The sequence below is a fragment of the Myotis brandtii genome, unplaced genomic scaffold (genome assembly GCF_000412655.1).
Source record: "Myotis brandtii unplaced genomic scaffold, ASM41265v1 scaffold111, whole genome shotgun sequence".
NCBI lineage: Eukaryota > Metazoa > Chordata > Mammalia > Chiroptera > Vespertilionidae > Myotis > Myotis brandtii.
The window spans coordinates 5,354,697-5,371,012 of NW_005353789.1; the positions used below are offsets into that span (position 1 = coordinate 5,354,697).

General features: G+C 38.8%; 1 long non-coding RNA gene across 1 annotated transcript; it reads left to right on the forward strand.

The window, feature by feature from the left end:
- Nucleotides 1-318: 318 nt before the first annotated feature.
- On the forward strand, nucleotides 319-16,043 carry LOC106727229. The gene is made up of 3 exons (XR_001363400.1): nucleotides 319-475; nucleotides 7,492-7,494; nucleotides 16,033-16,043. It is a non-coding gene; the product is annotated as an uncharacterized LOC106727229 (long non-coding RNA).
- Nucleotides 16,044-16,316: the final 273 nt, after the last annotated feature.

The window sequence follows — 16,316 nt, forward strand, 5'->3', positions numbered from 1 at the left end:
CTAATAAATAAATGAGTTGCAGTGTACAAAATCAATATGCAAAAGTTGGTTGCATTTCTACACACTAACAATGGACTATCAGAAACAGTTTCATTTACAACTGCATCAAAAAAGAATAAAATACCACCCAGCTATTGTGGCTCAATGGTTGAAAGTTGACTTATGAACTAGGAGATCACGGTTCAATTCCCAGTCCATCCCCAGTGTGTGTGTTGGGTGGGGAGGGGGGCGGGGGGGGAGGTGTACAGGAGGTGGCTGATTGATTTCTTTCATCTTTGATGTTTCTCTCTTCTTCTCTGTTTGTTTTTTTTAAGGATAAAATACCTAGAGATCAATTCCAGAAGGTGAAAGAGCTGTACACTTAAAATCATGAGACATTGATAAAAGAAATTGAAGAAGACACAGCTAAATAGAAAGATATTCTGTGGTCATGTATTGGAAGAATTAATATGTTAAAATGTCCATACTACCCAAAGTAACAATGTTGTATTGCATGTTTGAAAGTTGCGGAGAGATTAATCATAAAACTTTTCATCATAAGAAAAAAAATTGTAGCCTTGTATGGTGACCAATGAAACTAGACTTATTGTGGTTATCTAATTGTAGTATATAACAAATATCAAATCATTAATTTGTATACCAGAAACTGATATTTCAACTATAACACAATAAAAAAATAAAATAAAATAAATAGAATTGAGTCTTAAGCAAAAACACTTGTTTTAATAACTGAAAGGGACAGACTAAGACTAAGGTGATGTTATGCGTTTGGGTACCCAGTGAAAAGGAGAATTAAGAAAGCAGAATTGGAAACACTTACTGGAAAAATAAAATAGTTTGATGTTTCTACCCACGTTGTTGAGACAGCACAGTCACGTTGCTTGCATAATCTTACATGGATTACTTGGCTCATGTCATCCTGCCCCAAGAGGACAGGCCTGCATCTGTTCTGGCCACCACTATATTCCTATGTTCAGCAAAGGGCCTGGCACATGGCAGATGCTGTGATGCTGTTATATTCTGGTTTTCTAACTAAGAAATTGCAAACACTCCTAATGATAATTAAATTCTATCTGAAGGCAATAATCTGTGAAAGTATAATATCATATTATTCAATTTGCAGCATTTTTTGAAAAAATCTAGTTTTGCATTCTAGAATGGAGTAACTAAAGTAAAAATTACAGGGATTCTACTTTTTTTTAATTAAAAACTGGTATTAGAGTCTATAACTTTAACTTATTACCTAAATTGAGAAAAAAATGGAAGATAAAAACTGTGGTTAGCATATTAAACAAATACTTTATGTGTACAAGCTTCTTACCTATTTAGTTCACTTTGCAATGGGGAGCATATTGGATTTTTGAGAATTGCTTATTGCTATTTAGAGTTTGAACTTTGTGGTATTTTTATTACATTGAAAAAGACTTTTCCCCCAAGAAAATCCAATGATTAATAGCATAAGTAACAGTAGGATTCAGCCAGTACCAGAATGGGCAATAAATTGGACCATGATGAAGCTGTTATCTGTTCAAGTTCAGTGTGACCTAGGAATCCACCCATTTTTTTTGGCCCGGGGAGGGGTATGATTTTGGACATTTAATTACTCAGGCACTAACAAAAGTTTATCCTACAATGATTTTATTTGTAAAGTACTTCTATGGCATGAACTCAAGGATTCATGATAGCAAAGTTTATAACAAGCCATTTATATTCATTTTCTTTAATAATTTATTATTAGGGGCCTAGACTAGACAAAACAAACAACATTTCTCTTTTTTTTTCCTCTCTCTTTTTTGTTAATCCTCACCTGAGGATATTTTCCCATTGATTTTTAGAAAGAGTGGAAGAGAGAGGGAAAGACAGAGAGAAACATGGATGTGAGAGAAACACATTGATTGGTTGCCTCCTGCACAAGCCCCAACCAGGGCCTAGGCCAAGGAGAAGCCTGCAACCGAGGTATGTGCCCTTGACCAGAATAGAACCCTGGACTCTTTGGTCCGCAGGCTGATGCTCTATCCACTGAGCCAAACCAACTAGGGTCTTTTTTTTTTAATTTTTAATAATATTTTTTGTTTTAGAATAATAAGGGTACAGAGATTTTCCATATACCCCACACCCAGTTTTCCTATTATTAACATCTTGCATTAGTTTGATACATCTGCTGTAAGTAGTGAACCAGTATTGATGCATATTATTAGCTTATATCCAAAATTTACTCATATATCCATTTTTACCTAATGTCCTTTAGTTTTTACTTAATTTTTTACCCAATTCCTTAGTTTTTACCTAATTTTTCCATTTTTCTTTGTCTTTGATAACCTTGACAATTTTGAGAGTATCCATCAGGTGTTTTGTAGAATGTCCCACATTTGGGATTTTTATGATTTTTTAATTTTTTATCATGACTATGCTAGAGTTATGTGTTTTGGGCACAAAGGCCACAGAGATAAAGGGCCATTCTCATTACATCATATCAAGGTTACACACCATCAACATGACTTATCTCTGTTGATGTTGACTGGAACACCTGCTTGATGATAGTGTTTTCAGGTTTCTTTACTGTAAAATTACTTTTTCTCTCCATTTCCATACTGTATTCTTTGAAAGGAAGTCAGATTCACCTACTTTTTGGGGGTGGGAGACTTATTTTTATTGAGGTATAAATGACATATTATATTAGTGTCAGGTATACAACAGAGTGATTTGATATTTGTATATATTATGAAATGTTCACTGCAGTAAGTCTAGTTAATATCCATCACCATACATATTCTCAATTTTTTCTTGTGATGAGACATTTTAAGATCTTCTCTCTTAGCAACATTCAAATATGCAGTTCAGTATTATTAATTACTAGGGGCCCAGTGCACAAATTCATGCACTTTGAAAAGAACTGTGGGCTGCGAGGCTGCGGTGGGCACAGGGGCAGGTCTCGGCCCATACTCCGAACCCCTGCCTAGCCCCTCCCACTGCGGCCCCCAGTCCCCAGTCTGCCTGTAGCCACGCTCCTGCCACCACTGCTCCCACACGCTGATGGCACAGGCCCCACTTGCACCTACTTACAGCACAGAGCGATTGGGGCCGGTGCCAGCAGCGGGTGAGAGCAGGGCTGGCACCATCAGTGGGTGCAAGTGGCAGCTGCTGCCCCGATTACCCCTCAGGAGCAGGGGGAGGTGGAGAAGCCCTCAGGGGGTGATCAGAGATGGCAGCCGCCGCTCACACCCGCTGACGGCACTGAGCAATCGGCGCCAGCACCAGTCGCCGGCAGCGGGTGTGAGCGGCACGTGTGACCATGGCATGTGGGAGCAAAGAAATTTCAGCAACCACCAGAGGCTCACCCCGATGACAGCAACTGGTGCCCTGCCTTGGTCTGGCACCCTAGCTCACCTGCTCCATCATCCCACCATGGCCGATGCCCACCATCTTCCACGCGCACCCCCTGGTGGTCAGCACACGTCATAGCAACCAGTTGTTCGGTTGTTCAGTTGTTCTGCCATTCAGTCTATTTGCATATTAGCCTTTTATTTTATAGGATAGGATTATATAGGATAGTCACCATGCTGTACATTACGTCCCTATGGCTTACTTATTTTATAACTGGATCTTTGTACCTTTGACCTCTTTCACCCTTTTTGCCTTATCCCTCTGGGGTAGAATTTCTTAGCAAACATTTTTAATTGAATTTATTGGGGTGATATTGGTTCACAAAACCATACAAATTTCAAGCGTACAACTCAGCAAAACATCATCTTCACAATGCATCGTGTGGCCTTCGCCTCAAGCAAAGTCTATTTCCATCCCCTTTTCCCCCCTTTGCCCACCTCCACCTACTCCTTATTTCCCTTTCCCTCTGGCTATCACCACACTGCTGTCTGTGTCAATATGATATATATATACAGTGGGGCCTTGACTTACGAGTGTCCCGACTAACGAGTTTTTCGAGATACGAGCCGTCTCTTGGCTGATTTTTTGTTTTGAGTTGCGAGCTAAAATTCGGGTTACGAGCCAGCTTCAGATACCCCACCGCTAGTTGGTGCAGCGAACGTCACAGTGAATGCCACAACATCAGCCCAGCATCACGTGTCTCACTCGTTCACTTTTTGATTTGACATGCGAGTAATTTGAGTTACGAGCTCCGTCACGGAACGAATTAAACTCGTAAGTCAAGGCCCCACTGTACATAGGTTTTTGCTTAATCTCTTCACTTCTTTCATCCAGCTGCCCAACCCCTCTGACAGCTGCCAGTCTATTCCATGTATCCATGCCTCTGTTTCTATTTTGTTCATTAGATTTCACATATAGGGTGTCCCAAAAATGTATACACATTTTGAATGATTATAAAGTCAGTGTTTATTAACCTACAGTTCATTTTCAAACTGATGGCTGTTCTGGTCCAGGCACTGCTGATAACTTGAAGCAATGGAATCCCAAACATCAAGAATCATTTTGTTTGGTATTTGTGTGCCCTCTATTCTTCAGCTGTTGCTGATTGGTTGATGGTGGCCAGGAGCAGAGAGACAATGAGTTGAAGATGCTGATGAGGCCACATTTTTCTGTCTTGTCTACAAGGATTCACAGACAAATCCTGGCTGAACCCTTTATTACCTGGATCCTTGATACTCAAGTTGTGGTCCATAGACCAGTGTCATCATCCTCACCTGGGAGCTTGTTAAAAATGCAGAATCTCAGGCTTCTCCTAGAATGACTGAATCAGAATGTGCATTTTAACATGATTCCCAGGAGATCCACATGCACATTAAAGTTCAGGAAGCATAGGTCCAGAGCGGGGTGGGCAAACTTTTCCTGTAATTAAAGTTTTATTGGGACACAAAAATGCCTGTGCATTTATGTTTTGTCTATGACTGCTTTTGCACTACAGTGGCAGTTTGAAGAATTACAATGGGACTGTAGAGACCATAAAGCCTTAAATCTTTATTGCCTATCTTTTTACACAAAGCTTTGCTGACCCTTGATTTAGCCACACACTTCACTATCTATGATGGACTTCCAAGGAGGGAGGTTCCAATTTTATTCTACACCACTAACCCATTCCCTGCTTTTTAAGAAGAGGCTAACAATTCATGATTCCTCAGACACTGTATGGATTTCTTTGGAGAATTAGTGTGCTACATCTCCATGACAGAAAATAAGGAGATGGTCTCCCCAACCCCATTCCCAAACTGAAGCCAAGTGAGGGAGACGTCAAAAGAATCACTTTGAGAGATTAATATATTCTTCCTGAAATTTGGATGACACGGGGACTGATTCCTGAGTTGTTCCTGAAAAAAAAAAAAGTTAAGAAGAGACATTGTTAGAGGGTGAATGGTTAGAATAAGGAGTAAGGACCACAGTGGCAGTGAAATGGACCAGATATAGTAACTGTTCTCCCCCTTCCTTCTCCCCTTCCTCTTCTTCATAGGTTTATTTTACCATAAAATTCACCCTTTTAAATAAAGTGTGTAACTCAATATATTACTGTATTCACAGAATTGTGTAACCATCACCAATATCTAATTGTGGAATATTTCATCTTCCCTAAAAGAGATCTTGTACCTATTAGCAGTACTACTCATTTCTCCCACCCCCAGCCGTAGGCAACCACAGGTCTACTTTCTGTCTTTACAGATTTTCCTATTTGGGGCATCTCATAAAACTGGAATTATATGATATTTTGCCTTTCTTTTGGCCTGGTTTCTTTCACTTAGCATAATGTTTTCAAGGTTCATCCATGTTATAGCATAAATCAGTGTTTCATTACTTTTTATTGATGAATAATATTCCATTATATGAATATACTATATTTATTTGGTCATCAGTTGGGAGAGATTTGGGTTGTTTCCACTTTTCTAATATTATAAATAATGCTTGATTGGAAAAAATAATATATGAACATTTGCATTACAAATTTTTGTTTGCATGTCTAATTTCAACTTCCTGGGTATATATCTGGTAGTGGAATTGCTGAATCTTATGTAACTCTTTGTTCATCCTTTTGAGGACTGCCAGGCTTTCCAAAGGTGGTATTCCATGATATCCTCCTACTAACAATGGGAATGCAGTGTATGAGAGTTCTAGTCTCTCCACCTTATTTCCAACACTTGTTACTATCCATGTTTTTTATTAATAGCTATCCTAGTGGGTATAGAGTGATATATGATTTTGGTTTTAATTTTCATTACACTAATGATATTGACGTTGAGCATCTTTTCATGTGTTTATTGGCCATTTATATATTTTATTGGAAGAAATTTATTCAAATGTTTTTATCCACATTTTAAATTAAACCATATGTCTTCTTATTATTGAGTTATGGGTAGCTGATGTTGAGTTGTCTTAAAGGGTCTTTACCACACAGACCTTCTGGGAAGAGTGAGAAGATCAAACCACTAGAGACCACCAGAAGGCAGGGACTGAAAGCTAAGTCATGTATGGTTATTGGGAGGAGACTTCACCCTTATTAAAGAACTGCTGATGGGTCTTCTGAAAACGAATGAAAGCACTAAAGAGAAAAAGAGCCAGAATATGGGCTTACAGGCCAGATATTTCGGTGGTATCAATGTCAGGAGATTTCTCACCTTTTCCCTGAACATGACCTCCCACTCCTCTCACCTTCCTAACTGCCAGAATGAGTGGGTGATTAACCAATAACAGGGGGAAGGGACAGAAGGAAGTAGCTTGAGCTGTAGGGGAGAGGAAACACTTGAGTGGACTGAGACAGTGAAGTTTTGATTTAAATTTAATTGAAAAGTTTTTGATTACAGCTTTGTTTTTACCAGTTTTGCTAAGAAGCAGCAACAGCAGCAGAGTTGATTAAGAAAAATGAAGAAAAACTGCAAAAAGGAAACACACATAAAAGAAGGTGGTGCCTGCTTTTTAGATATTGATACCAGGAGCCATGCTTTCCACAACCACCACCTGTAGTTGCGGAAAGCCCTAGATATAATGATAGTGTAATCATTTGAATTGTATGCATTATTATATCAAGGCGTTAGATGGCTCGCATGAATGCTCTCTTCTGTGTGAAGGCATCCTATACCACTCTTGCGGTGAAACTGAAGTGCATGTAGAAAAAACTGATACTATATGAAACTTTATAGCACTTGTGACAACAGTTCGATGTGGGTTATGCACAGTGTGATATTTCTCCAGGTACCCTCCAAAATTCCCCACAGACGAGGCTTCCGTCCTCATTACGTGTTGGCCTCAGCCCGGCCATCCGGGACTGTTCTATTAAATTGCTGCCAGGATGTTACATCCAGTTACCTCCAATTTCTAGGACATATTCTCTACTAATGTTATTGAAAACAATTTCTACTTCATCCAGATTTTTTTTTTTTGCAATGGCAATTAAAGTTTTTCTTCCATGAAAAAAAAAGTTTTATTAAATCAAAGATGAAGCTGTTTATTAACACCCGAGAGTAACAAAAAATAAATGGGTGTACCTAAAATTTTATAAAGAGATGGGACTGACTGAGCTCAGTGGAGTCAAAGGCAGTTGTGTGAAAATAAATATTGAGCTTGTTCTGAGTCTAGCTTGTCTGATAGGCCATTTACAAGAGCAGCACCCAGTACAAACCTCTAAGGCATGACTGTGTGTGTGGTGGGACTGATTTAGGAAGTCGGAGAAGAATAATGGTCTGAGAAGCTGGAAGGCCCGGATGTTGGCTGGACAGTCAACTTTGCTATTGTACTCCATCTACAGGATAGTAGGGAATGTGGTCGGAATGACATCAAAGCTGAGAGATGTCCCTGGAGGCTGACAGCTGACAGCCACAGGGATGTTGGGAGAACCCTGTATAAGCAGAGTAAGTAGGATTATTGATTAAATGTTTTGGAGCTACGGTCTGGAAACTTCAGTGAGGAGTATGCCAACCACATCTCTAGTCTTGGTTTTGGGTTGGGATGGGAGAAAGGAAGGCCGCTAACTGAGAGACTTGAGAAGAAAGAGGAAGTATGTGAGCAGTTCATGGGGTTTGGAAAGAAACAATGAAAGAAGCCAGCAAGGGTCATTAATGGAAGAAGCTAGGATAAGGGACAAGTTCAGGGATGGAGATACGCCTGAGGGGACAAGGGCAAGGTCTGGAGAGGTCCCTGAAGAGGCGCCAGTAATTTTATGGACAAAGGAGATGGGGGAGGGAGTAAGCAGCCAAGGGAAGTGGGAACAATGAAACTATTGACAGAACTACTTGGTGCTAAAGTTTTCATTCTATATTTGATACATTGGTGTCACCCAACTTGTCATATGAATAACAACCCCATCAAGTTGCAAAACCCGAATACCAATGCTAAGAACTTGGGGTTTCTCTGACCAGTGACTTTTTTATTGTGAAATTCTTCAATTTGAAAAGGGGAATTTCCAGTGGAAATAATAGACTGTAAATTGTTTACTTGGCAAAACACCATTAGACTAAGCTAAAGACCTTGATACACAAGGATATGATAACAGAAGTTTACCTGCCAAGGGCTTTCATAATGAAATGGTAGGGAAATTTTTTCTGACCTGCAGAGCAAAGAACATGTTCTGAAAGATACTGTATTATATTTAAGGGATGAAAAAGTAGGAACAATGAAAAAGCCAATTAATGAATAAACTGGGTGGGAATCAAGCAAAAGACTAGTTGAAATAGCCTTAAGTTGTTTAGCCAAAGATTTATCCTTCATATTGGAACAAATAGAGAAAAAAAAACTTTTCAGGGCTGCTTTGCTTAGATTTATTGTCCTCATTTTCCACCTAGGGTGTATTTAATACTAAAAAGGGACACAGAAAAAAAAGGAGTGAGGAGTGATAATTAAAGCACAGAAATATTTAGATGACATGTTATCAAATATATAGGAAGTTTTCAAAAATTTGCTTCTGCTGTATTTTTAAGCTTTATTTTTTTTCCAATCAAGGCTCACTTATTGAATCTTAATCTTGCATCTAGCACTGCACCAAGCGCTATGCATGCTTTGGTAAAGGTATAGGCATGACTCTTACTTTTATGGAGCTTATACTCTTAGGAAAACAAGACTAACCATAAAGAGAGAATTAAGATGCTTTCAAAGAAATTAATTGAATATGATCATGCATCTTGACAGAAATGAAAGATAATACTTTCGTGGTTAAAGCGCTTACTAGATTATGTACTGATAATATGATGAAGACTGTATCTTGCAAGATGCTATTTATTAACAACTGCAAAAAATTTGCCCTTGACCATAGCTGCTAAATTTACATTCTAACTCAAAGGTAGGAAATTCATCAGAATATTTCCTAGAGTTTGCTCCATGGAACAATATTATCCTGAGAAATGTGGCCTACTATGTCTCCTTCTTGGGGAATTATAGTAACATTTTTATATTAAAGGCTCTGAAAAATCTTCCAGCAATGAAGCCATGTTAAACCTGTACAATCCTACAAATCCAACCTGTTTTTTACTATAGAATCGTCTTTACTTAGAATCACTGAACCTGTTTTGGCAAGTGCTGTGTTAAAGGATACACATGAGATACTCAGGATTTGACGAAGGAGAAAAGCAAACAAAGTAAAACTAATTTGCACCTAGACAAAGGGTTTATTTACCAATATCTACATATATATAAAGGCTAATATGCAAAGTGTCCCCTCAGGAGTTCGACCAGGAGACCGGGAGTTCGATTGCTTGCTATGAGGTGTGCTGACCACTAGGGGGCGGCACGGAACAAAGGAAGGCCCTGGCCAGCGGCTGGCAGCCGGCAGCGGGGGAAGGAAGGCCCTGGCCGGCAGCCAGAAAGCCCTTATTGGCCCTGATTGCTGGCCAGGTCTAGGGACCTTACCCCATGCACGAATTTCGTGCACCAGGCCTCTAGTTCTGTATAAAAGCCAAAGCCCTAGTGTCTGAGCCTCAGCACAGAGTCATAGGAAATGGAAACACAAATATGACTCCAGGTGCCTTGAGGAATAATATAGACCTTTAATGTGGTCTATATTAGACCACATAGAAGTCTGGTCAGTGATTTTCTGTAAATATTCCTTTCATTCCCTGTCTACATTTATCCAGCCATTAGAATATTTATCCTGCTCTATCCATAAACATGTTTCTTCTACCATCTTGCTGCTCAACCCTGTATGCTCCCTTCTTTCCCCCCTATATTTGTACTATTGCTTGTAGCAAGAAAAACATAAAATGTCAAGGAATTACCCTGACAAAAATACATAAGATCTTTTAAGATAATTTAAAATCATGGTAGATGACGAACCAAAATACTGGCATAAATGAAGAGGCATCCTATACTCCTGGATAGAACAAAGTATTACATAAAGATGTTAATTCTTTTCTTAAAATATATTTTTATTGATTTCAGAGAGGAAGGGAGAGGGAGAGAGAGAGAGATAGAAACATCGATGATAAGAGAGAATCATTAATCAGCTGCCTCCTGCATGCCCCCTACTGGGGATTGGGCCAAGATGTTAATTCTTTAAAATCCTGGAGGAAAAAAAAAAATCCTGGAGGCATTGTGGGGCTCTTCCAATGCTACCCTTCAACTTTTTGTGCGTCATAGCCCTGTTCCCATATAAGATCCATTAGACTATTGATGTGGGAGCCCATTGCTCGGTGGGAACACCAACAAAGAGACAAGATTTTTAAAAATGCAGCATCAAGGTTTTTTTAAAAAATTGAAATATAATTGACATACAATATTATATTAGTTTCAAGTGTACAACATCCGGATTCAGCATTTATATACCTTACCAGGTGACCACCGTGGTGAACCTATTAACCATCTGTCATTGCACAAGTTGTGATACTATTGACTATATTTCCTGTTTACAGACAGCAAACTTGGTTAATATAGTCAGGGGAAGTCATCCACTAGGCTGGAAAAGAATACCCAGCACACTTATTTTCCTTTGTTCTCATATTATGTGTACATATATGTATTGATTTAATTTTATTATGGCAATTTTAGTAACTGGGTGATATTTTGACAGTTTTGCCTTTTTTTTTTTTTTTTTTTTTTTTTTTACATTTTTTGTTGTAGCTGGAGAGTGTGCCAATGATATTCGCAATTCAGTCAGCAGCTATGATCAGATCTCTGAGTGCTATCACTTCAGGGTCACAAACCTTAGCTTTGTAGGTTCAATAATAACCTCATAAGTGTAACCAAAGAGCATTTAGTCTCTTGAGAACAGATTCTTTCTAACCAGGAGACTGACCTAATAACCAGGATGCCTATTTATTTATTTATTATTTTCAAATATATTTTTATTGATTTCAGAGAGGAAAGGAGAGGGAGAGAGACATAGAAACATCAATGATGAGAGAGAATCATTGATCGGCTGCCTCCTGTATGCCCCCCACTGGGGATTGAGCCCACAACCCGGGCATGTGCCCTTGACCAGAATCAAACCTGGGACCCTTCAGTCCAGAGGCTGATGCTCTATTCACTGAGCCAAACCGACCTATTTTTTAATGATTATGTGCATTGTTATCATTAGTCATTCATTCCCCATAGCAGTGGATTAGTTTACAGTAATTAAAATGTCTATGTTTACTCTCCAGAGCAGCATCTTTTAAGTTGAGGGCACCTAGGATGTCAAATGGGTATTAGTAGAGGGAGGTTTCATGTGGGCCTGATAAACCCTTCTCTGTTCATCTAAAGCCTTTTCTCCCCCAGACTCAGCTTCTCTTCTGTGGATAGTGCTGGAGGGATAAACTCCAGGAAATGCTGCCCCGTGACTCTCATTTGTCTGTCCAAGTGATCCCTTTCCTTCTGTTAAATCGCCCAGTATTTTGGAAAGACACATGTCCTAAGCTGTGCAGTCTGGGCAGAAAATGGGGGTCTCCACAGTAAGGAACAATGTTTCTTTGGCTTAGTTCTTCCCACTTATTATGGGGTCTCCTGCCGCCTTCTGCAGGCTCTCGGACTTATCGCAAATCTCCCGCCTTCTCTTCTGAGACTTCTAGGGTGCCACTTATATATGCTCATGAATAGGTTCTCACAACTTCCACTACCCTGAGGTCACTACTGCCCCCAAACTAAGGGCTGCCATCCACAGCACAGGCATCTGCACTAAGAGGTCTGCCTCTTGCTCAAAAGCTGCTCCCACTGGCGCCTCTCAGCCGCAGGTAACACTGAGGATCATGCTGAGCCTATCACGTAAAGCCCTGCTGCTTGTCCCCTTCCCTAGAAGTTGACGTGCTGGTGTCATTGCTGTGCCTTTGACATTGGCCATCTTTTTGACATTGGCCATCTTCTGTTACACACTGGCTCCATGCACTGGGTCACTGCTGCCCGTCACTGAATCCAGGTCAATTATTGACTCCTACATCTGTGTCACACTCCTCCCTTCTTCCCAGAGCAGCATGAACTAGGCTCTAACACTGCACACAAGATTTATGTGCTAATCAGCTCTCAAGTGTTGACATGAGTCCAAGGGGTCAGGTAGAGAACAAATTCAAGTGCTCAGACATGAGTTCCCTTTCACGCTGAAGACTATTGTTATTGAGCAAATTTGTGTCTTTATTCTCTTTTTCCTTAAAATGGGTTCTTTTCTAGAAGCTCCTTATTCAGCAGATAGTCAACATATGTCTGAACAAGCCTGAACACTGGCTTCGGCTTGGCTGGCACTTTCCTGTTCTTTATCTCCACCCCACCCAATAAATACACAAATTCTGGTATGTTGACAATTTTCTGGAAAACATTTTAAGGAGATTGTGATTTTAATAAAATCACAATTTTATTCATTCTGTCCATTTTACTGGAAAAGCCCTGCATTTTATTTTCATGTACCTTCCTAATCATATTTTTGGTTTTTTTGCTTTTTTCAATGAATATTATATCATAATAATTGTTATGTTATTACATATTTTTATAATAATGCTACATAATACTTTATCAAATAGTAATTGTAGCATGCCAAACCTGTCATTCTCCTATTTTGGGCATTTGTATTGCTCTGTTGGTTGTGTGCTAGTCAGGATAAGCTAGGCTATGCTATTGCAACAAACAACTGCAACATATAAATTGTTTAAGAGACAAAGTTTATTTCTTGCTAATTTAAAGTCATCTGTAGATCTAGATAGGTCTTCAGGGCATCTGTCCTCCAGGCAATGACTCATATGTCTAGTCTGGTTTGAACTGTGGTTGTCCTCTCTGAATAAAAAAGCTTCCCCTGCAATCACAGAGGTAGGAGAAGGAGGCTGGAGAGTTCACGTGGGCTTTCATTGCCACAGCCTAGAAGTAACACACATTCACTTCCTTCACATTCTATTGGTCGGAACTAGTCACTTGGTCCTCTCTGACTGTGTGGGGACTGAGTACATAGGGAGCCAATAGATGAGGGGGCCAAGCATGGAGTGCACCAATGGACTAGGAAGCTGAGCATGGAGGGTGCCAATGAACTAGTTGGTAAGTATCACTGTCTCTGTCATGGGTTATTTATATATAAGAACCCTGCCACTTGTTGTAGACTTTTATATTTGCATTTATTTTTTCCAAAATGGCCTTTTCATTTTGTTTGTTTCTTTTGCTGTGCAGAGCTTATTAGTTTGATGTAGTTCCACCTGTTTAGTTTTACCTTCGTTGCTTGTGCTTTTGGTGTACCTGACCATTTTTGACAACAATTTTAAGCAGCTGTTGAGATTCTAAAATAGTCTTTTAGGGTCCAAGAAGAAAATAAAACAACAACATAAGAAAGCAAGATGCAATAAGGAGTATATATGTGAAATTCTATAGAGTACTTAATCCTAGGGTGTTAATCCCTCTACGATTTTATGAAACCCTATTTTTGGGAAAAGTGAGGTTAGGAATGATCTCAAATGCCTTATTTCCTTATATTTGGTTCTAATTTGGGTCATTATTTCCTTGTATGTATTAGATAAATAGCCTTTTCCCACACAGTAGTGTTTAGTTGGGGTACTTTTTCTAAAGCTTCTTCTAACAGGCCAAGGAAGGATAGAAGTGATTCCAAAGCAAGGAAACGGACCTTTTTAATAATTGGATGGAAAAGACTAATAGAAAGTTAAGTAAAAAACAAATGTAAATTTTTTTCCCCCCAAAAGAAAAGCTTTGGGCTGTTTTGTTTTGTTTAAACTTGGATCATTAGACACTTTTTTCTAAAGTGTCACAGTGCTGTATACCATAGAGGAGAGTGCTAAGTCCTTCTTATATTTATTCTCCCCTTCCTGTTAATAGAACCCCAACTTTTAGTTGATCTCCTAGCCACTTAGTTAAAATACTCGTTTGTAGCTAGGTGTAATCAAATGACTAAAGTCTGTCCTATGACATATAAGTGGGGTTTCTGTAAGTCTCCTGAAAGGTGCTCCGATGCATTTTTTTTCTTCCTCCACCCTGTTGCAAGGAACATAGGCATATTGGCTGGATATCCATCCTCACATTAGATTAGGAGAATGAGGGCAACAGCTCAGGGAAGTAAGAAGCTAGAAGGAGCTTGAGTCTCTGATGACTATTAAGGTGCTCTATATGCTTGGACTCTTTGCTTCTGGACTTCATTTATGGGTGAGAGAGAGAACTATCTAGCTCTCTCAAGTCAGTTTTTCTAATCTCTATTACACACAGGCAAACCTAATAATAACTGATACAAGTATTGGTAAGATATACAAAATCACTGATACAATTATTTTCTGTGTTTAAAGCAAAGAATGAGAATTACCTTTCAGTAGTTTTGTTTAAATGAAAAGAGTGCACGGCAGAAAGATATATTTAGTTTCTAAAAAGTCAATTCATTAAATCCACATAGGAATGAATCTTGACTTTGGTATCTGACAAAAATTCAATTTGAGATGAATCAAAGGCCTACATATAGAAACTACCAAGTTTTAGGGAAATATCTTTGAGATTTGAGAGTAGGCAAAGATTCCTTAGATAGGACAAAGAAAGCAGTAACTATAAAAAGGAAAGTTAATTTAATTATATGTCAAAACAATTTTAAAACAGGCTCATCAATAGTTATCATTTTAAAACAAAAACAGACAAGCCAGAGAAATAAAAATATATTTGCAAGGCATATATCTAACTAAGGACTCGTATCTAGCATATACACAGGACTCTTACAATTCTATATTTTAAAAAATGTAAGAACATGAGCAAAAGATTTGAGTAGATACTTCACAAAGAAAAATAATAAATAGCCATTACACACATGAAAATATTCAATATCTTCAGAAGTGAAAATGAAAACTACAATACGACACCACTACACAAACACTAGAAAGGCTATGATTAACAGCACGGACAATATCGAGGTTTTGGAAAGGATGTGGGGCAACCAGAACACCGGTACATTTTGGGCATGAGTGCAAAATGATATAACACTTCTGTGAGCCAGGGAGAGGGGCCCCAGGAGAAGCCAACCTGCCAACACCTTCACCTTGGATGTCCAACCTCCAGAACGGCGGCAAAATAAATTTTTGTTGTTTAAGCCACCTAATATAGACAGCACACAGTATGGTCTTATTTTGAAATCTAATCTGTCAATCTCTGCCTTTTACTTGGAGTGTTGAGATTATTTAAATTTAATGTAATTATTGGTTTAGTTTGATCTATGTCTACATCTTGCTTTCATTTTTTTCTTCTGATTTTTATAGTTATTAATAGTTCCTTTTATTGCTAAGTAGTATCCCATTGTATTCGGCATGTAACAAATATTACTACACATGAAAAATAAACAGGAAAATGTGAACCATAGTAAAGACAAAACAAAATGAAAAGAGGCATTGGGCCTCCAAAATTCTATTGGCAAAACGTAGACTGATAAAATTACTCAGCTACAAACAAGTGCTACCTTTCATGAAAAAAGGAGGGATGACTCAGAGAGTGGAACAACAGCTCAGAGAATGGAGCCATGGAGACTTATTCCCACATCTTGAAAACAGATGAAGGAACTTTCAATATTCCCTCTGTTGGATTTCAGAATTGCTACGGGCAATGACTCCTTTGTTTATTCCATTTTCCCCCTTTTTGAGCAGAAGTATCTATATCAATTGCCCTATGCCTACATGACCATTGTTTTTTAGATGTATATGAAGGAAGTAACTATCTCTTTCACAGATTTACAGATTGAGAGGAACTGTACTCACAGAGGCTGTATTTCAGGAAGTCGACTCAAGGACTCTCTTCCACCCTGGGACCTAATTTAGATGAGAATATTATGGATTTTTGACACTCATACTCTGCCCAGTTAGCTTTTCTCTTTCATATTCTCATTTAAATTAAGCACTTGAGTGCCTACTGTTTACTAATCACTGAGTTACATGCAGGGTACTCAAAGTTAAATAAGACAGAGTTACTTATATTAAGTCTGGTGGGAAAGACATAGAGGTAAGCCCAAGATT